We start from the raw sequence: 16,931 nt of genomic DNA, 5'->3' as shown, positions 1-16,931 counted from the left end.
CAGCCCTATCCCAAATCATACTTATTTTGCATAGGAGATACCATGGTCATGAAGATTGTTCTCCCAGGGTGAGGTTCGTTCATTGCATTCTGGGTATGCTGACCCCTGTGATTTCCCCAAATGTGGGAAACTCGACTGCATTATTTGTGGTAGTGGGGGACTGTGTTTGTGCTTTCCTCTGGTCAGCTCTGGTAAAAGTCAGATTTCTTTGTCTCAGATCTTCCTCTAGCCTTGTTCTTTTTTTGAGAGTTTCCTTGTGCTGCCTCAGTTGGATCTCCTTCACTTGACAGGGGGGTGCCCGAGCAGCGACCCTCCCCAGCTCAAGCCCAACTCCTACTTACCTGCCAAGTGAGATACTATGATCAGGAAGGTGCTTCTACCAGGGCAAGGCTCACCCATTGCACTCTGGGTGTGCTGCTCCTACGATTTCCCCAAATGTGGGACACTTGACTGCATAATTTGTGTTTCCTCTGGTCGGCTACTCGTATAATTCAGATCTCTTTGTCTCAGGTCTCTCTCCAGCCTAGTTTGCTGTCTGTTTCCACTTCTCTTTTCTTGAGCCCCTGCCTTCTATGCCCTTGTGCACTCTCCTGACTTCTCCTGTCTGCTTACTTTGTGCCTTCCAACGCACAATGCAAACTACAGGTAGTGCTGCAGGGCCAACACCCTTTTACTTGCCTTACAGAGCAGCTCTGGAGCTGTTACAGTGCCCAGCTGCTGCAAGAAATCAGCTTGAATGCTTCAGGGGCTGGGGCATAGCCAACATGAGCAGCAAGATGCAGCACTGGACTATTAGTAATGTACTGTTGTATGCTGAGCACCACAATGCAGCACAAGACAATGAGCAGTGATACTGAGCACTGATGAGGATACTACTGAGAACTGACACTGAGCAGGAGAGACACACTACTAGTATTACTGAGCAGCAATAAGTAACCACTGATACTGGGCACTGATATTGAGATTTCCACTGAGAGAACATAGCCACGTCCTCTCCGCTCTCTCTTCAATGCACGAGTAAAAATGGCGGCAACGCGCAGCTCTTTATATGGAATCCGAATCTCGCGAGAATCCGACAGCGGGATGATGACATTTTCCCTTGTTCAGGTTTTCCGAGTCAGGCGGGAACAACCGAGCCTGCCACGGACCAGTGTAAACCACGTGGAGTTCGTCGGGAATTCGGTTCTCGGAGAACCGAACCCGCTCCTCTATATATACTATATTACTATGTTACTGTAGTATACAGAACACCACAATGCAATGAGCAGTGATAGTGAGCACTGATGAGGATACTAGAACTGACACTGAGCAGCAAGATGCAGCACTGGACTATTAGTAATGTACTGTAGTATGCTGAGCACCACAATGCAGCACAAGACAATGAGCAGTGATACTGAGCACTGATGAGGATACTACTGAGAACTGACACTGAGCAGGAGAGACACACTACTAGTATTACTGAGCAGCAATAAGTAACCACTGATACTGAGCACTGATATTGAGATTTCCACTGAGAGAACATAGCCACGTCCTCTCCGCTCTCTCTTCAATGCACGAGTAAAAATGGCAGCAACGCGCAGCTCTTTATATGGAATCCGAATCTCGCAAGAATCCGACAGCGGGATGATGACATTTTCCCTTGTTCAGGTTTTCCGAGTCAGGCGGGAACAACCGAGCCTGCCTCGGACCAGTGTAAACCACGTGGAGTTCGTGGGGAATTCGGTTCTCGGAGAACCGAACCCGCTCCTCTCTACCTTATACCCATCAATTTTTTTATTTTCAATCTAAGCCCCTGCAGTTTTCTGTAAGCATCTGCTTCGCTATGATGATCAACAAGTCACAAGGGCAAACACTCAGGGCTTGAGGCGTAGATCTTAGGACCAGCTGCTACAAGCATGGCAGAGGTGTCACTATCACTGGTGACACCCAGAAAGGTGGCGAGGGAGATTGTAATGCAGTGCGCGCAGATAAACAGCGCAATGGTAAAAAGGAGGCATGGTTTCATAGGTAGGGGCGTGGCCTGGTGGCCTGAATCTACATTTTGTTGCTCCGGGTGTCCCGGGGGTTGGGGGCTGCACCCGGGGACTAGTGTGTGAGCTGTGCTGGCTCCTGCACAGTGACAGGGCATGGCCACCCAGCATGACGCCTCCCTTCTTGACCATGCTGTAATTGCAGTCGCACTGCAGTTCAGCGTGATCATAAAAAATGGTGTAGGCTCCTGCTGGTGCAGGCTGTAGAGAAAAGCTGCTGTGACCACGCCCCCTGTGTCTCCTCCGTTGCAGACCCCATTTTGAAGCCTTGCCCCCGGACTAAGAGAAAAGTATGCCCTTGCGCACTATCCTGACTTCTCCTCCCGTCTGCTTAATTTGTGCCTTCCAACGCACAATGCGAACAACAGGTGGTGCTGCAGGGCCCACACCCTTTTACTTGCCTTACAGAACAGCTCTGGAGCTGTTACAGTGCCCAGCTGCTGCAAGAAATCAGCTTGAATGCTTCAGGGGATGGGGCATGGCCAACATGAGCCCCACACCAAAGGAGGGTGGGGGTGTTTAATGCGAACTAGGGGTCATCCAAGCACTGCAAAAGGCCGCCATGCCCTGCATGCCCCTTTTCTCTTTTCATATGCAGATGAGGGTTCCAGTCAACTTTGGCCCACTGCTTGGATAACATCACCGTATGCAAATCCGTCTGCTGCAGACCTTCCCCAAGGAGTGCTTGTACTAGTTGTTGCATATGGTTTGATATTTGATGGTGCTTCAGTATTAGGCAGCCTTCCGCCCTCCCATGTTCATCTGAAAAGATGTGGTCTCCCTGCAGTTGTTGTCCCCAGATGAGAGTTCCCTTGTGCTGCCTCAGTTGAATCTCCTTTACTTGACAGAGATGTGCCTGAGCAGCGGCCCTCACCAGCCCTATCCCAAATCATACTTATTTTGCATAGGAGATACCATGGTCATGAAGATTGTTCTCCCAGGGTGAGGTTCATTCATTGCATTCTGGGTATGCTGACCCCTGTGATTTTCCCAAATGTGGGAAACTCGACTGCATTATTTGTGGTAGTGGGGGACTGTGTTTGTGCTTTCCTCTGGTCAGCTCTGGTAAAAGTCAGATTTCTTTGTCTCAGATCTTCCTCTAGCCTTGTTCTTCTTTCGAGAGTTCCCTTGTGCTGCCTCAGTTGGATCTCTTTCACTTGACAGGGGGGTGCCCGATCAGCGACCCTCCCCAGCTCTAGCCCAACTCCTACTTACCTGCCAGGTGAGATACTATGATCATGAAGGTGCTTCTCCCAGGGCAAGGCTCACCCATTGCACTCTGGGTGTGCTGCCCCTGCGATTTCCCCAAATGTGGGAAACTTGACTGCATAATTTGTGTTTCCCCTGGTCGGCTCTCGTATAATTCAGATCTCTTTGTCTCAGGTTTCTCTCCAGCCTAGTTTGCTGTCTGTTTCCACTTCTCTTTTCTTCAACCGCTCCCTTCTATACCCTTGTGCACTATCCTGACTTCTCCTCCCGTCTGCTTACTTTGTGCCTTCCAATGCACAATGCAAACTACAGGTAGTGCTGCAGGGCCCACACCCTTTTACTTGCCTTACAGAGCAGCTCTGGAGCTGTTACAGTGCCCAGCTGCTGCAAGAAATCAGCTTGAATGCTTCAGGGGATGGGGCATGGCCAACATGAGCCCCACACCAAAGGAGGGTGGAGGTGTTTAATGCGAACTAGGGGTCATCCAAGCACCGCAAAAGGCCGCCATGCCCTGCACGCCCCTTTTCTCTTTTCATATGCAGATGAGGGTTGAAGCCAACTTTGACCCACTGCTTGGATGACATCACCGTATGCAAATCCGTCTTCTGCAGAACTTCCCCCAGGAATGCTTGCACTAGTTGTTGCATTTGGTTTGTTGTTTGGGGGTGCTTCAGTATTAGGCAGCCTTCTGCCCTCCCATGTTCATCTGAAAATATGTGTTCTCCCTGCAGTTGTTGTCCCCAGATGAGAGTTCCCTTGTGCTGCCTCAGTTGAATCTCCTTTACTTGACAGAGATGTGCATGAGCAGCGGCCCTCCCCAGCCCTATTCCAAATCATACTTATTTTGCATAGGAGATACCATGGTCATGAAGATTGTTCTCCCAGGGTGAGGTTCATTCATTGCATTTTGGGTATGCTGACCCCTGTGATTTCCCCAAATGTGGGAAACTCGACTGCATTATTTGTGGTAGTGGGGGACTGTGTTTGTGCTTTCCTCTGGTCAGCTCTGGTAAAAGTCAGATTTCTTTGTCTCAGATTTTCCTCTAGCCTTGTTCTTCTTTCGAGAGTTCCATTGTGCTGCCTCAGTTGGATCTCCTTCACTTGACAGGGGGGTACCCGAGCAGCGACCCTCCCCAGCTCTAGCCCAACTCCTACTTACCTGCCAGGTGAGATACTATGATCATGAAGGTGCTTCTCCCAGGGCAAGGCTCACCCATTGCACTCTGGGTGTGCTGCCCCTGCGATTTCCCCAAATGTGGGAAACTTGACTGCATAATTTGTGTTTCCCCTGGTCGGCTCTCGTATAATTCAGATCTATTTGTCTCAGGTCTCTCTCCAGCCTAGTTTGCTGTCTGTTTCCACTTCTCTTTTCTTCAGCCGCTCCCTTCTATACCCTTGTGCACTATCCTGACTTCTCCTCCCGTCTGCTTACTTTGTGCCTTCCAATGCACAATGCAAACTACAGGTAGTGCTGCAGGGCCCACACCCTTTTACTTGCCTTACAGAGCAGCTCTGGAGCTGTTACAGTGCCCAGCTGCTGCAAGAAATCAGCTTGAATGCTTCAGGGGATGGGGCATGGCCAACATGAGCCCCACACCAAAGGAGGGGGGAGGTGTTTAATGCGAACTAGGGGTCATCCAAGCACTGCAAAAGGCCGCCATGCCCTGCATGCCCCTTTTCTCTTTTCATATGCAGATGAGGGTTCCAGTCAACTTTGGCCCACTGCTTGGATAACATCACCGTATGCAAATCCGTCTGCTGCAGACCTTCCCCCAGGAGTGCTTGTACTAGTTGTTGCATATGGTTTGATATTTGATGGTGCTTCAGTATTAGGCAGCCTTCCGCCCTCCCATGTTCATCTGAAAAGATGTGGTCTCCCTGCAGTTGTTGTCCCCAGATGAGAGTTCACTTGTGCTGCCTCAGTTGAATCTCCTTTACTTGACAGAGATGTGCCTGAGCAGCTGCCCTCACCAGCCCTATCCCAAATCATACTTATTTTGCATAGGAGATACCATGGTCATGAAGATTGTTCTCCCAGGGTGAGGTTCATTCATTGCATTCTGGGTATGCTGACCCCTGTGATTTTCCCAAATGTGGGAAACTCGACTGCATTATTTGTGGTAGTGGGGGACTGTGTTTGTGCTTTCCTCTGGTCAGCTCTGGTAAAAGTCAGATTTCTTTGTCTCAGATCTTCCTCTAGCCTTGTTCTTCTTTCGAGAGTTCCCTGGTGCTGCCTCAGTTGGATCTCCTTCACTTCACAGGGGGGAACCCGAGCAGCGACCCTCCCCAGCTCTAGCCCAACTCCTACTTACCTGCCAGGTGAGATACTATGATCATGAAGGTGCTTCTCCCAGGGCAAGGCTCAACCATTGCACTCTGGGTGTGCTGCTCCTGCGATTTCCCCAAATGTGGGAAACTTGACTGCATAATTTGTGTTTCCCCTCGTCGGCTCTCGTATAATTCAGATCTCTTTGTCTCAGGTCTCTCTCCAGCCTAGTTTGCTGTCTGTTTCCACTTCTCTTTTCTTCAGCCGCTCCCTTCTATACCCTTGTGCACTATCCTGACTTCTCCTCCCGTCTGCTTACTTTGTGCCTTCCAATGCACAATGCAAACTACAGGTAGTGCTGCAGGGCCCACACCCTTTTACTTGCCTTACAGAGCAGCTCTGGAGCTGTTACAGTGCCCAGCTGCTGCAAGAAATCAGCTTGAATGCTTCAGGGGCTGGGGCATAGCCAACATGAGCCCCACACCAAAGGAGGGTGGAGGTGTTTAATGCAAACTAGGGGTCAGCCAAGCGCCGCAAAAGGCCACCATGCCCTGCACGCCCCTTTTCTCTTTTCATATGCAGACGAGGGTTGAAGCCAACTTTGACCCACTGCTTGGATGACATCACCATATGCAAATCCATCTGCGGCAGGCCTTCCCCCAGGAATGCTTGCACTAGTTGTTGCATTTGGTTTGTTGTTTGGGGGTGCTTCAGTATTAGGCAGCCTTCTGCCCTCCCATGTTCATCTGAAAATATATGTTCTCCCTGCAGTTGTTGTCCCAAGATGAGAGTTCCCTTGTGCTGCCTCAGTTGAATCTCCTTTACTTGACAGAGATGTGCATGAGCAGCGGCCCTCCCCAGCCCTATTCCAAATCATACTTATTTTGCATAGGAGATACCATGGTCATGAAGATTTTTCTCCCAGGGTGAGGTTCATTCATTGCATTTTGGGTATGCTGACCCCTGTAATTTCCCCAAATGTGGGAAACTTGACTGCATTATTTGTGGTAGTGGGAGACTGTGTTTGTGCTTTCCTCTGGTCAGCTCTGGTAAAAGTCAGATTTCTTTGTCTCAGATTTTCCTTTAGCCTTGTTCTTTTTTCGAGAGTTCCCTTGTGCTGCCTCAGTTGGATCTCCTTCACTTTACAGGGGGGTACCCGAGCAGCGACCCTCCCCAGCTCTAGCCCAACTCCTACTTACCTGCCAGGTGAGATACTATGATCATGAAGGTGCTTCTCCCAGGGCAAGGCTCACCCATTGTACTCTGGGTGTGCTGCTCCTGTGATTTCCCCAAATGTGGGAAACTTGACTGCATAATTTGTGTTTCCCCTGGTCGGCTCTCGTATAATTCAGATCTCTTTGTCTCAGGTCTCTCTCCAGCCTAGTTTGCTGTCTGTTTCCACTTCTCTTTTCTTCAGCCGCTCCCTTCTATACCCTTGTGCACTATCCTGACTTCTCCTCCCGTCTGCTTACTTTGTGCCTTCCAATGCACAATGCAAACTACAGGTAGTGCTGCAGGGCCCACACCCTTTTACTTGCCTTACAGAGCAGCTCTGGAGCTGTTACAGTGCCCAGCTGCTGCAAGAAATCAGCTTGAATGCTTCAGGGGATGGGGCATGGCCAACATGAGCCCCACACCAAAGGAGGGTGGAGGTGTTTAATGCGAACTAGGGGTCATCCAAGCACCGCAAAAGGCCGCCATGCCCTGCACGCCCCTTTTCTCTTTTCATATGCAGATGAGGGTTGAAGCCAACTTTGACCCACTGCTTGGATGACATCACCGTATGCAAATCCGTCTTCTGCAGAACTTCCCCCAGGAATGCTTGCACTAGTTGTTGCATTTGGTTTGTTGTTTGGGGGTGCTTCAGTATTAGGCAGCCTTCTGCCCTCCCATGTTCATCTGAAAATATGTGTTCTCCCTGCAGTTGTTGTCCCCAGATGAGAGTTCCCTTGTGCTGCCTCAGTTGAATCTCCTTTACTTGACAGAGATGTGCATGAGCAGCGGCCCTCCCCAGCCCTATTCCAAATCATACTTATTTTGCATAGGAGATACCATGGTCATGAAGATTGTTCTCCCAGGGTGAGGTTCATTCATTGCATTTTGGGTATGCTGACCCCTGTGATTTCCCCAAATGTGGGAAACTTGACTGCATTATTTGTGGTAGTGGGGGACTGTGTTTGTGCTTTCCTCTGGTCAGCTCTGGTAAAAGTCAGATTTCTTTGTCTCAGATTTTCCTCTAGCCTTGTTCTTCTTTCGAGAGTTCCCTTGTGCTGCCTCAGTTGGATCTCCTTCAGTTTACAGGGGGGTACCCGAGCAGCGATCCTCCCCAGCTCTAGCCCAACTCCTACTTACCTGCCAGGTGAGATACTATGATCATGAAGGTGCTTCTCCCAGGGCAAGGCTCACCCTTTGCACTCTAGGTGTGCTGCTCCTGCGATTTCCCCAAATGTGGGAAACTTGACTGCATAATTTGTGTTTCCCCTGGTCGGCTCTCGTATAATTCAGATCTCTTTGTCTCAGGTCTCTCTCCAGCCTAGTTTGCTGTCTGTTTCCACTTCTCTTTTCTTGAGCCGCACCCTTCTATGCCCTTGCGCACTATCCTGACTTCTCCTCCTGTCTGCTTACTTTGTGCCTTCCAACGCACAATGCGAACTACAGGTAGTGCTGCAGGGCCCACACCCTTTTACTTGCCTTACAGAGCAGCTCTGGAGCTGTTACAGTGCCCAGCTGCTGCAAGAAATCAGCTTGAATGCTTCAGGGGCTGGGGCATAGCCAACATGAGCCCCACACCAAAGGAGGGTGGAGGTGTTTAATGCAAACTAGGGGTCAGCCAAGTGCCGCAAAAGGCCACCATGCCCTGCACGCCCCTTTTCTCTTTTCATATGCAGACGAGGGTTGAAGCCAACTTTGACCCACTGCTTGGATGACATCACCATATGCAAATCCATCTGCGGCAGGCCTTCCCCCAGGAATGCTTGCACTAGTTGTTGCATTTGGTTTGTTGTTTGGGGGTGCTTCAGTATTAGGCAGCTTTCTGCCCTCCCATGTTCATCTGAAAATATATGTTCTCCCTGCAGTTGTTGTCCCCAGATGAGAGTTCCCTTGTGCTGCCTCAGTTGAATCTCCTTTACTTGACAGAGATGTGCATGAGCAGCGGCCCTCCCCAGCCCTATTCCAAATCATACTTATTTTGCATAGGAGATACCATGGTCATGAAGATTTTTCTCCCAGGGTGAGGTTCATTCATTGCATTTTGGGTATGCTGACCCCTGTGATTTCCCCAAATGTGGGAAACTCAACTGCATTATTTGTGGTAGTGGGGGACTGTGTTTGTGCTTTCCTCTGGTCAGCTCTAGTAAAAGTCAGATTTCTTTGTCTCACATTTTCCTCTAGCCTTGTTCTTCTTTCGAGAGTTCCCTTGTGCTGCCTTTGTTGGATCTCCTTCACTTTACAGGGGGGTACCCGAGCAGCGACCCTCCCCAGCTCTAGCCCAACTCCTACTTACCTGCCAGGTGAGATACTATGATCATTAAGGTGCTTCTCCCAGGGCAAGGCTCACCCATTGTACTCTGGGTGTGCTGCTCCTGCGATTTCCCCAAATGTGGGAAACTTGACTGCATAATTTGTGTTTCCCCTGGTCGGCTCTCGTATAATTCAGATCTCTTTGTCTCAGGTCTCTCTCCAGCCTAGTTTGCTGTCTGTTTCCACTTCTCTTTTCTTCAGCCGCTCCCTTCTATACCCTTGTGCACTATCCTGACTTCTCCTCCCGTCTGCTTACTTTGTGCCTTCCAATGCACAATGCAAACTACAGGTAGTGCTGCAGGGCCCACACCCTTTTACTTGCCTTACAGAGCAGCTCTGGAGCTGTTACAGTGCCCAGCTGCTGCAAGAAATCAGCTTGAATGCTTCAGGGGATGGGGCATGGCCAACATGAGCCCCACACCAAAGGAGGGTGGAGGTGTTTAATGCGAACTAGGGGTCATCCAAGCACCGCAAAAGGCCGCCATGCCCTGCACGCCCCTTTTCTCTTTTCATATGCAGATGAGGGTTGAAGCCAACTTTGACCCACTGCTTGGATGACATCACCGTATGCAAATCCGTCTTCTGCAGAACTTCCCCCAGGAATGCTTGCACTAGTTGTTGCATTTGGTTTGTTGTTTGGGGGTGCTTCAGTATTAGGCAGCCTTCTGCCCTCCCATGTTCATCTGAAAATATGTGTTCTCCCTGCAGTTGTTGTCCCCAGATGAGAGTTCCCTTGTGCTGCCTCAGTTGAATCTCCTTTACTTGACAGAGATGTGCCTGAGCAGCGGCCCTCCCCAGCTCTATCCCAAATCATACTTATTTTGCATAGGAGATACCATGGTCATGAAGATTATTCTCCCAGGGTGAGGTTCATTCATTGCATTATGGGTATGCTGACCCCTGTGATTTCCCCAAATGTGGGAAACTCGACTGCTTTATTTGTGGTAGTGGGGGACTGTGTTTGTGTTTTCCTCTGGTCAGCTCTGGTAAAAGTCAGATTTCTTTGTTCAGATCTTCCTCTAGCCTTGTTCTTCTTTCGAGAGTTCCCTTGTGCTGCCTCAGTTGGATCTCCTTCACTTGACAGGGGGGTGCCCAAGCAGAGACCCTCCCCAGCTCTAGCCCAACTCCTACTTACCTGCCAGGTGAGATACTATGATCATGAAGGTGCTTCTCCCAGGGCAAGGCTCACCCATTGCACTCTGGGTGTGCTGCCCCTGCGATTTCCCCAAATGTGGGAAACTTGACTGCATAATTTGTGTTTCCCCTGGTCGGCTCTCGTGTAATTCAGATCTCTTTGTCTCAGGTCTCTCTCCAACCTAGTTTGCTGTCTGTTTCCACTTCTCTTTTCTTCAGCCGCTCCCTTCTATACCCTTGTGCACTATCCTGACTTCTCCTCCCGTCTGCTTACTTTGTGCCTTCCAATGCACAATGCAAACTACAGGTAGTGCTGCAGGGCCCACACCCTTTTACTTGCCTTACAGAGCAGCTCTGGAGATGTTACAGTGCCCAGCTGCTGCAAGAAATCAGCTTGAATGCTTCAGGGGATGGGGCATGGCCAACATGAGCCCCACACCAAAGGAGGGTGGAGGTGTTTAATGCGAACTAGGGGTCATCCAAGCACCGCAAAAGGCCGCCATGCCCTGCACGCTCCTTTTCTCTTTTCATATGCAGATGAGGGTTGAAGCCAACTTTGACCCACTGCTTGGATGACATCACCGTATGCAAATCCGTCTTCTGCAGAACTTCCCCCAGGAATGCTTGCACTAGTTGTTGCATTTGGTTTGTTGTTTGGGGGTGCTTCAGTATTAGGCAGCCTTCTGCCCTCCCATGTTCATCTGAAAATATGTGTTCTCCCTGCAGTTGTTGTCCCCAGATGAGAGTTCCCTTGTGCTGCCTCAGTTGAATCTCCTTTACTTGACAGAGATGTGCATGAGCAGCGGCCCTCCCCAGCCCTATTCCAAATCATACTTATTTTGCATAGGAGATACCATGGTCATGAAGATTGTTCTCCCAGGGTGAGGTTCATTCATTGCATTTTGGGTATGCTGACCCCTGTGATTTCCCCAAATGTGGGAAACTTGACTGCATTATTTGTGGTAGTGGGGGACTGTGTTTGTGCTTTCCTCTGGTCAGCTCTGGTAAAAGTCAGATTTCTTTGTCTCAGATTTTCCTCTAGCCTTGTTCTTCTTTCGAGAGTTCCCTTGTGCTGCCTCAGTTGGATCTCCTTCAGTTTACAGGGGGGTACCCGAGCAGCGATCCTCCCCAGCTCTAGCCCAACTCCTACTTACCTGCCAGGTGAGATACTATGATCATGAAGGTGCTTCTCCCAGGGCAAGGCTCACCCATTGCACTCTAGGTGTGCTGCTCCTGCGATTTCCCCAAATGTGGGAAACTTGACTGCATAATTTGTGTTTCCCCTGGTCGGCTCTCGTATAATTCAGATCTCTTTGTCTCAGGTCTCTCTCCAGCCTAGTTTGCTGTCTGTTTCCACTTCTCTTTTCTTGAGCCGCTCCCTTCTATGCCCTTGCGCACTATCCTGACTTCTCCTCCTGTCTGCTTACTTTGTGCCTTCCAACGCACAATGCGAACTACAGGTAGTGCTGCAGGGCCCACACCCTTTTACTTGCCTTACAGAGCAGCTCTGGAGCTGTTACAGTGCCCAGCTGCTGCAAGAAATCAGCTTGAATGCTTCAGGGGCTGGGGCATAGCCAACATGAGCCCCACACCAAAGGAGGGTGGAGGTGTTTAATGCAAACTAGGGGTCAGCCAAGTGCCGCAAAAGGCCACCATGCCCTGCACGCCCCTTTTCTCTTTTCATATGCAGACGAGGGTTGAAGCCAACTTTGACCCACTGCTTGGATGACATCACCATATGCAAATCCATCTGCGGCAGGCCTTCCCCCAGGAATGCTTGCACTAGTTGTTGCATTTGGTTTGTTGTTTGGGGTGCTTCAGTATTAGGCAGCTTTCTGCCCTCCCATGTTCATCTGAAAATATATGTTCTCCCTGCAGTTGTTGTCCCCAGATGAGAGTTCCCTTGTGCTGCCTCAGTTGAATCTCCTTTACTTGACAGAGATGTGCATGAGCAGCGGCCCTCCCCAGCCCTATTCCAAATCATACTTATTTTGCATAGGAGATACCATGGTCATGAAGATTTTTCTCCCAGGGTGAGGTTCATTCATTGCATTTTGGGAATGCTGACCCCTGTGATTTCCCCAAATGTGGGAAACTCAACTGCATTATTTGTGGTAGTGGGGGACTGTGTTTGTGCTTTCCTCTGGTCAGCTCTAGTAAAAGTCAGATTTCTTTGTCTCACATTTTCCTCTAGCCTTGTTCTTCTTTCGAGAGTTCCCTTGTGCTGCCTTTGTTGGATCTCCTTCACTTTACAGGGGGGTACCCGAGCAGCGACCCTCCCCAGCTCTAGCCCAACTCCTACTTACCTGCCAGGTGAGATACTATGATCATTAAGGTGCTTCTCCCAGGGCAAGGCTCACCCATTGTACTCTGGGTGTGCTGCTCCTGCGATTTCCCCAAATGTGGGAAACTTGACTGCATAATTTGTGTTTCCCCTCGTCGGCTCTCGTATAATTCAGATCTCTTTGTCTCAGGTCTCTCTCCAGCCTAGTTTGCTGTCTGTTTCCACTTCTCTTTTCTTCAGCCGCTCCCTTCTATACCCTTGTGCACTATCCTGACTTCTCCTCCCGTCTGCTTACTTTGTGCCTTCCAATGCACAATGCAAACTACAGGTAGTGCTGCAGGGCCCACACCCTTTTACTTGCCTTACAGAGCAGCTCTGGAGCTGTTACAGTGCCCAGCTGCTGCAAGAAATCAGCTTGAATGCTTCAGGGGCTGGGGCATAGCCAACATCAGCCCCACACCGAAGGAGGGTGGAGGTGTTTAATGCAAACTAGGGGTCAGTCAAGCGCCGCAAAAGGCCACCATGCCCTGCACGCCCCTTTTCTGTTTTCATATGCAGATGAGGGTTGAAGCCAACTTTGACCCACTGCTTGGATGACATCACCATATGCAAATCCATCTGCGGCAGGCCTTCCCCCAGGAATGCTTGCACTAGTTGTTGCATTTGGTTTGTTGTTTGGGGGTGCTTCAGTATTAGGCAGCCTTCTGCTGCACCCTGCTTTGGTGTGGGGCTCATGTTGGCCATGCCCCATCCCCTGAAGCTTTCAAGCAGATTTCTTGCAGCAGCTGGGCACTGTAACAGCTCAAGAGCTGCTCTGTAAGGCAAGTAAAAGGGTGTGGGCCCTGCAGCACTACCTGTAGTTTGCATTGTGCATTGGAAGGCACAAAGTAAGCAGACGGGAGGAGAAGTCAGGATAGTGCACAAGGGTATAGAAGGGAGCGGCTGAAGAAAAGAGAAGTGGAAACAGACAGCAAACTAGGCTGGAGAGAGATCTGAGACAAAGAGATCTGAATTATACGATAGCCGACCAGGGGAAACACAAATTATGCAGTCAAGTTTCCCACATTTGGGGAAATCGCAGGGGCAGCACACCCAGAGTGCAATGGGTGAGCCTTGCCCTGGGAGAAGCACCTTAATGATCATAGTATCTCACCTGGCAGGTAAGTATGAGTTGGGCTAGAGCTGGGGAGGGTCGCTGCTCGGGCACCCCCCTGTTAAGTGAAGGAGATCCAACTGAGGCAGCACAAGGGAACTCTCAAAAGAAGAACAAGGCTAGAGGAAGATCTGAAACAAAGAAATCTGACTTTTACCAGAGCTGACCAGAAGAAAACACAAACACAGTCCCCCACTACCACAAATAAAGCAGTCGAGGTGAGGTTCATTCATTGCATTTTGGGTATGCTGACCCCTGTGATTTCCCCAAATGTGGGAAACTCGACTGCTTTATTTGTGGTAGTGGGGGACTGTGTTTGTGTTTTCTTCTGGTCAGCTCTGGTAAAAGTCAGATTTCTTTGTTTCAGATCTTCCTCTAGCCTTGTTCTTCTTTTGAGAGTTCCCTTGTGCTGCCTCAGTTGAATCTCCTTTACTTGACAGAGATGTGCATGAGCAGCGGCCCTCCCCAGCCCTATTCCAAATCATACTTATTTTGCATAGGAGATACCATGGTCATGAAGATTGTTCTCCCAGGGTGAGGTTCATTCATTGCATTTTGGGTATGCTGACCCCTGTGATTTCCCCAAATGTGGGAAACTTGACTGCATTATTTGTGGTAGTGGGGGACTGTGTTTGTGCTTTCCTCTGGTCAGCTCTGGTAAAAGTCAGATTTCTTTGTCTCAGATTTTCCTCTAGCCTTGTTCTTCTTTCGAGAGTTCCCTTGTGCTGCCTCAGTTGGATCTCCTTCAGTTTACAGGGGGGTACCCGAGCAGCGATCCTCCCCAGCTCTAGCCCAACTCCTACTTACCTGCCAGGTGAGATACTATGATCATGAAGGTGCTTCTCCCAGGGCAAGGCTCACCCTTTGCACTCTAGGTGTGCTGCTCCTGCGATTTCCCAAAATGTGGGAAACTTGACTGCATAATTTGTGTTTCCCCTGGTCGGCTCTCGTATAATTCAGATCTCTTTGTCTCAGGTCTCTCTCCAGCCTAGTTTGCTGTCTGTTTCCACTTCTCTTTTCTTGAGCCGCTCCCTTCTATGCCCTTGCGCACTATCCTGACTTCTCCTCCTGTCTGCTTACTTTGTGCCTTCCAACGCACAATGCGAACTACAGGTAGTGCTGCAGGGCCCACACCCTTTTACTTGCCTTACAGAGCAGCTCTGGAGCTGTTACAGTGCCCAGCTGCTGCAAGAAATCAGCTTGAATGCTTCAGGGGCTGGGGCATAGCCAACATGAGCCCCACACCAAAGGAGGGTGGAGGTGTTTAATGCAAACTAGGGGTCAGCCAAGTGCCGCAAAAGGCCACCATGCCCTGCACGCCCCTTTTCTCTTTTCATATGCAGACGAGGGTTGAAGCCAACTTTGACCCACTGCTTGGATGACATCACCATATGCAAATCCATCTGCGGCAGGCCTTCCCCCAGGAATGCTTGCACTAGTTGTTGCATTTGGTTTGTTGTTTGGGGGTGCTTCAGTATTAGGCAGCTTTCTGCCCTCCCATGTTCATCTGAAAATATATGTTCTCCCTGCAGTTGTTGTCCCCAGATGAGAGTTCCCTTGTGCTGCCTCAGTTGAATCTCCTTTACTTGACAGAGATGTGCATGAGCAGCGGCCCTCCCCAGCCCTATTCCAAATCATACTTATTTTGCATAGGAGATACCATGGTCATGAAGATTTTTCTCCCAGGGTGAGGTTCATTCATTGCATTTTGGGTATGCTGACCCCTGTGATTTCCCCAAATGTGGGAAACTCAACTGCATTATTTGTGGTAGTGGGGGACTGTGTTTGTGCTTTCCTCTGGTCAGCTCTAGTAAAAGTCAGATTTCTTTGTCTCACATTTTCCTCTAGCCTTGTTCTTCTTTCGAGAGTTCCCTTGTGCTGCCTTTGTTGGATCTCCTTCACTTTACAGGGGGGTACCCGAGCAGCGACCCTCCCCAGCTCTAGCCCAACTCCTACTTACCTGCCAGGTGAGATACTATGATCATTAAGGTGCTTCTCCCAGGGCAAGGCTCACCCATTGTACTCTGGGTGTGCTGCTCCTGCGATTTCCCCAAATGTGGGAAACTTGACTGCATAATTTGTGTTTCCCCTGGTCGGCTCTCGTATAATTCAGATCTCTTTGTCTCAGGTCTCTCTCCAGCCTAGTTTGCTGTCTGTTTCCACTTCTCTTTTCTTCAGCCGCTCCCTTCTATACCCTTGTGCACTATCCTGACTTCTCCTCCCGTCTGCTTACTTTGTGCCTTCCAATGCACAATGCAAACTACAGGTAGTGCTGCAGGGCCCACACCCTTTTACTTGCCTTACAGAGCAGCTCTGGAGCTGTTACAGTGCCCAGCTGCTGCAAGAAATCAGCTTGAATGCTTCAGGGGATGGGGCATGGCCAACATGAGCCCCACACCAAAGGAGGGTGGAGGTGTTTAATGCGAACTAGGGGTCATCCAAGCACCGCAAAAGGCCGCCATGCCCTGCACGCCCCTTTTCTCTTTTCATATGCAGATGAGGGTTGAAGCCAACTTTGACCCACTGCTTGGATGACATCACCGTATGCAAATCCGTCTTCTGCAGAACTTCCCCCAGGAATGCTTGCACTAGTTGTTGCATTTGGTTTGTTGTTTGGGGGTGCTTCAGTATTAGGCAGCCTTCTGCCCTCCCATGTTCATCTGAAAATATGTGTTCTCCCTGCAGTTGTTGTCCCCAGATGAGAGTTCCCTTGTGCTGCCTCAGTTGAATCTCCTTTACTTGACAGAGATGTGCCTGAGCAGCGGCCCTCCCCAGCTCTATCCCAAATCATACTTATTTTGCATAGGAGATACCATGGTCATGAAGATTATTCTCCCAGGGTGAGGTTCATTCATTGCATTATGGGTATGCTGACCCCTGTGATTTCCCCAAATGTGGGAAACTCGACTGCTTTATTTGTGGTAGTGGGGGACTGTGTTTGTGTTTTCCTCTGGTCAGCTCTGGTAAAAGTCAGATTTCTTTGTTCAGATCTTCCTCTAGCCTTGTTCTTCTTTCGAGAGTTCCCTTGTGCTGCCTCAGTTGGATCTCCTTCACTTGACAGGGGGGTGCCCAAGCAGAGACCCTCCCCAGCTCTAGCCCAACTCCTACTTACCTGCCAGGTGAGATACTATGATCATGAAGGTGCTTCTCCCAGGGCAAGGCTCACCCATTGCACTCTGGGTGTGCTGCCCCTGCGATTTCCCCAAATGTGGGAAACTTGACTGCATAATTTGTGTTTCCCCTGGTCGGCTCTCGTGTAATTCAGATCTCTTTGTCTCAGGTCTCTCTCCAACCTAGTTTGCTGTCTGTTTCCACTTCTCTTTTCTTCAGCCG

At 49.8% G+C, this 16,931-nt stretch overlaps 25 non-coding genes and 2 pseudogenes across 25 annotated transcripts; 26 read left to right on the top strand and 1 right to left on the bottom strand.

Annotated features, from left to right (window-relative positions):
- The first annotated feature begins 17 nt into the window (after positions 1 to 17).
- LOC135028802 (U1 spliceosomal RNA) lies at positions 18 to 181 on the top strand. Its single transcript, XR_010225030.1, has one exon. It is a non-coding gene; the product is annotated as a U1 spliceosomal RNA (small nuclear RNA).
- A 152-nt stretch (positions 182 to 333) lies between these two features.
- On the top strand, positions 334 to 497 carry LOC135029119 (U1 spliceosomal RNA). The gene has a single exon (XR_010225303.1). It is a non-coding gene; the product is annotated as a U1 spliceosomal RNA (small nuclear RNA).
- Positions 498 to 2,921: 2,424 nt separating this feature from the next.
- Positions 2,922 to 3,085, top strand: LOC135028995 (U1 spliceosomal RNA). The gene has a single exon (XR_010225217.1). It is a non-coding gene; the product is annotated as a U1 spliceosomal RNA (small nuclear RNA).
- Positions 3,086 to 3,237: 152 nt separating this feature from the next.
- On the top strand, positions 3,238 to 3,400 carry LOC135028945 (U1 spliceosomal RNA). The gene has a single exon (XR_010225168.1). It is a non-coding gene; the product is annotated as a U1 spliceosomal RNA (small nuclear RNA).
- Positions 3,401 to 4,074: 674 nt separating this feature from the next.
- LOC135028847 (U1 spliceosomal RNA) lies at positions 4,075 to 4,238 on the top strand. The gene has a single exon (XR_010225074.1). It is a non-coding gene; the product is annotated as a U1 spliceosomal RNA (small nuclear RNA).
- Positions 4,239 to 4,390: 152 nt separating this feature from the next.
- Positions 4,391 to 4,553, top strand: LOC135028968 (U1 spliceosomal RNA). Its single transcript, XR_010225191.1, has one exon. It is a non-coding gene; the product is annotated as a U1 spliceosomal RNA (small nuclear RNA).
- A 674-nt stretch (positions 4,554 to 5,227) lies between these two features.
- On the top strand, positions 5,228 to 5,391 carry LOC135028984 (U1 spliceosomal RNA). Its single transcript, XR_010225206.1, has one exon. It is a non-coding gene; the product is annotated as a U1 spliceosomal RNA (small nuclear RNA).
- A 152-nt stretch (positions 5,392 to 5,543) lies between these two features.
- LOC135029070 (U1 spliceosomal RNA) lies at positions 5,544 to 5,679 on the top strand (annotated as a pseudogene).
- A 701-nt stretch (positions 5,680 to 6,380) lies between these two features.
- Positions 6,381 to 6,544, top strand: LOC135028903 (U1 spliceosomal RNA). Its single transcript, XR_010225128.1, has one exon. It is a non-coding gene; the product is annotated as a U1 spliceosomal RNA (small nuclear RNA).
- Positions 6,545 to 6,696: 152 nt separating this feature from the next.
- LOC135029060 (U1 spliceosomal RNA) lies at positions 6,697 to 6,859 on the top strand. Its single transcript, XR_010225270.1, has one exon. It is a non-coding gene; the product is annotated as a U1 spliceosomal RNA (small nuclear RNA).
- Positions 6,860 to 7,533: 674 nt separating this feature from the next.
- On the top strand, positions 7,534 to 7,697 carry LOC135028818 (U1 spliceosomal RNA). Its single transcript, XR_010225046.1, has one exon. It is a non-coding gene; the product is annotated as a U1 spliceosomal RNA (small nuclear RNA).
- Positions 7,698 to 7,849: 152 nt separating this feature from the next.
- On the top strand, positions 7,850 to 8,012 carry LOC135029110 (U1 spliceosomal RNA). Its single transcript, XR_010225296.1, has one exon. It is a non-coding gene; the product is annotated as a U1 spliceosomal RNA (small nuclear RNA).
- Positions 8,013 to 8,686: 674 nt separating this feature from the next.
- LOC135029187 (U1 spliceosomal RNA) lies at positions 8,687 to 8,850 on the top strand. Its single transcript, XR_010225360.1, has one exon. It is a non-coding gene; the product is annotated as a U1 spliceosomal RNA (small nuclear RNA).
- Positions 8,851 to 9,002: 152 nt separating this feature from the next.
- Positions 9,003 to 9,165, top strand: LOC135029047 (U1 spliceosomal RNA). The gene has a single exon (XR_010225260.1). It is a non-coding gene; the product is annotated as a U1 spliceosomal RNA (small nuclear RNA).
- A 674-nt stretch (positions 9,166 to 9,839) lies between these two features.
- LOC135028890 (U1 spliceosomal RNA) lies at positions 9,840 to 10,003 on the top strand. Its single transcript, XR_010225115.1, has one exon. It is a non-coding gene; the product is annotated as a U1 spliceosomal RNA (small nuclear RNA).
- Positions 10,004 to 10,154: 151 nt separating this feature from the next.
- On the top strand, positions 10,155 to 10,317 carry LOC135028931 (U1 spliceosomal RNA). Its single transcript, XR_010225156.1, has one exon. It is a non-coding gene; the product is annotated as a U1 spliceosomal RNA (small nuclear RNA).
- Positions 10,318 to 10,991: 674 nt separating this feature from the next.
- On the top strand, positions 10,992 to 11,155 carry LOC135028817 (U1 spliceosomal RNA). The gene has a single exon (XR_010225044.1). It is a non-coding gene; the product is annotated as a U1 spliceosomal RNA (small nuclear RNA).
- A 152-nt stretch (positions 11,156 to 11,307) lies between these two features.
- LOC135029098 (U1 spliceosomal RNA) lies at positions 11,308 to 11,470 on the top strand. The gene has a single exon (XR_010225290.1). It is a non-coding gene; the product is annotated as a U1 spliceosomal RNA (small nuclear RNA).
- A 673-nt stretch (positions 11,471 to 12,143) lies between these two features.
- On the top strand, positions 12,144 to 12,307 carry LOC135028841 (U1 spliceosomal RNA). The gene has a single exon (XR_010225068.1). It is a non-coding gene; the product is annotated as a U1 spliceosomal RNA (small nuclear RNA).
- A 152-nt stretch (positions 12,308 to 12,459) lies between these two features.
- LOC135029089 (U1 spliceosomal RNA) lies at positions 12,460 to 12,595 on the top strand (annotated as a pseudogene).
- Positions 12,596 to 13,450: 855 nt separating this feature from the next.
- On the bottom strand, positions 13,451 to 13,613 carry LOC135028937 (U1 spliceosomal RNA). Its single transcript, XR_010225161.1, has one exon. It is a non-coding gene; the product is annotated as a U1 spliceosomal RNA (small nuclear RNA).
- A 468-nt stretch (positions 13,614 to 14,081) lies between these two features.
- On the top strand, positions 14,082 to 14,245 carry LOC135028816 (U1 spliceosomal RNA). Its single transcript, XR_010225043.1, has one exon. It is a non-coding gene; the product is annotated as a U1 spliceosomal RNA (small nuclear RNA).
- A 152-nt stretch (positions 14,246 to 14,397) lies between these two features.
- LOC135029118 (U1 spliceosomal RNA) lies at positions 14,398 to 14,560 on the top strand. Its single transcript, XR_010225302.1, has one exon. It is a non-coding gene; the product is annotated as a U1 spliceosomal RNA (small nuclear RNA).
- A 674-nt stretch (positions 14,561 to 15,234) lies between these two features.
- Positions 15,235 to 15,398, top strand: LOC135029186 (U1 spliceosomal RNA). The gene has a single exon (XR_010225359.1). It is a non-coding gene; the product is annotated as a U1 spliceosomal RNA (small nuclear RNA).
- Positions 15,399 to 15,550: 152 nt separating this feature from the next.
- On the top strand, positions 15,551 to 15,713 carry LOC135029046 (U1 spliceosomal RNA). Its single transcript, XR_010225259.1, has one exon. It is a non-coding gene; the product is annotated as a U1 spliceosomal RNA (small nuclear RNA).
- Positions 15,714 to 16,387: 674 nt separating this feature from the next.
- Positions 16,388 to 16,551, top strand: LOC135028889 (U1 spliceosomal RNA). The gene has a single exon (XR_010225114.1). It is a non-coding gene; the product is annotated as a U1 spliceosomal RNA (small nuclear RNA).
- Positions 16,552 to 16,702: 151 nt separating this feature from the next.
- On the top strand, positions 16,703 to 16,865 carry LOC135028930 (U1 spliceosomal RNA). The gene has a single exon (XR_010225155.1). It is a non-coding gene; the product is annotated as a U1 spliceosomal RNA (small nuclear RNA).
- Positions 16,866 to 16,931: the final 66 nt, after the last annotated feature.

The sequence above is a fragment of the Pseudophryne corroboree genome, unplaced genomic scaffold (assembly GCF_028390025.1).
Source record: "Pseudophryne corroboree isolate aPseCor3 unplaced genomic scaffold, aPseCor3.hap2 scaffold_481, whole genome shotgun sequence".
Classification (NCBI taxonomy): Eukaryota; Metazoa; Chordata; class Amphibia; order Anura; family Myobatrachidae; genus Pseudophryne; species Pseudophryne corroboree.
The sequence above is the reverse complement of the archived record's forward strand: the minus strand, read 5'-3'. Positions and strand labels throughout refer to the sequence as shown.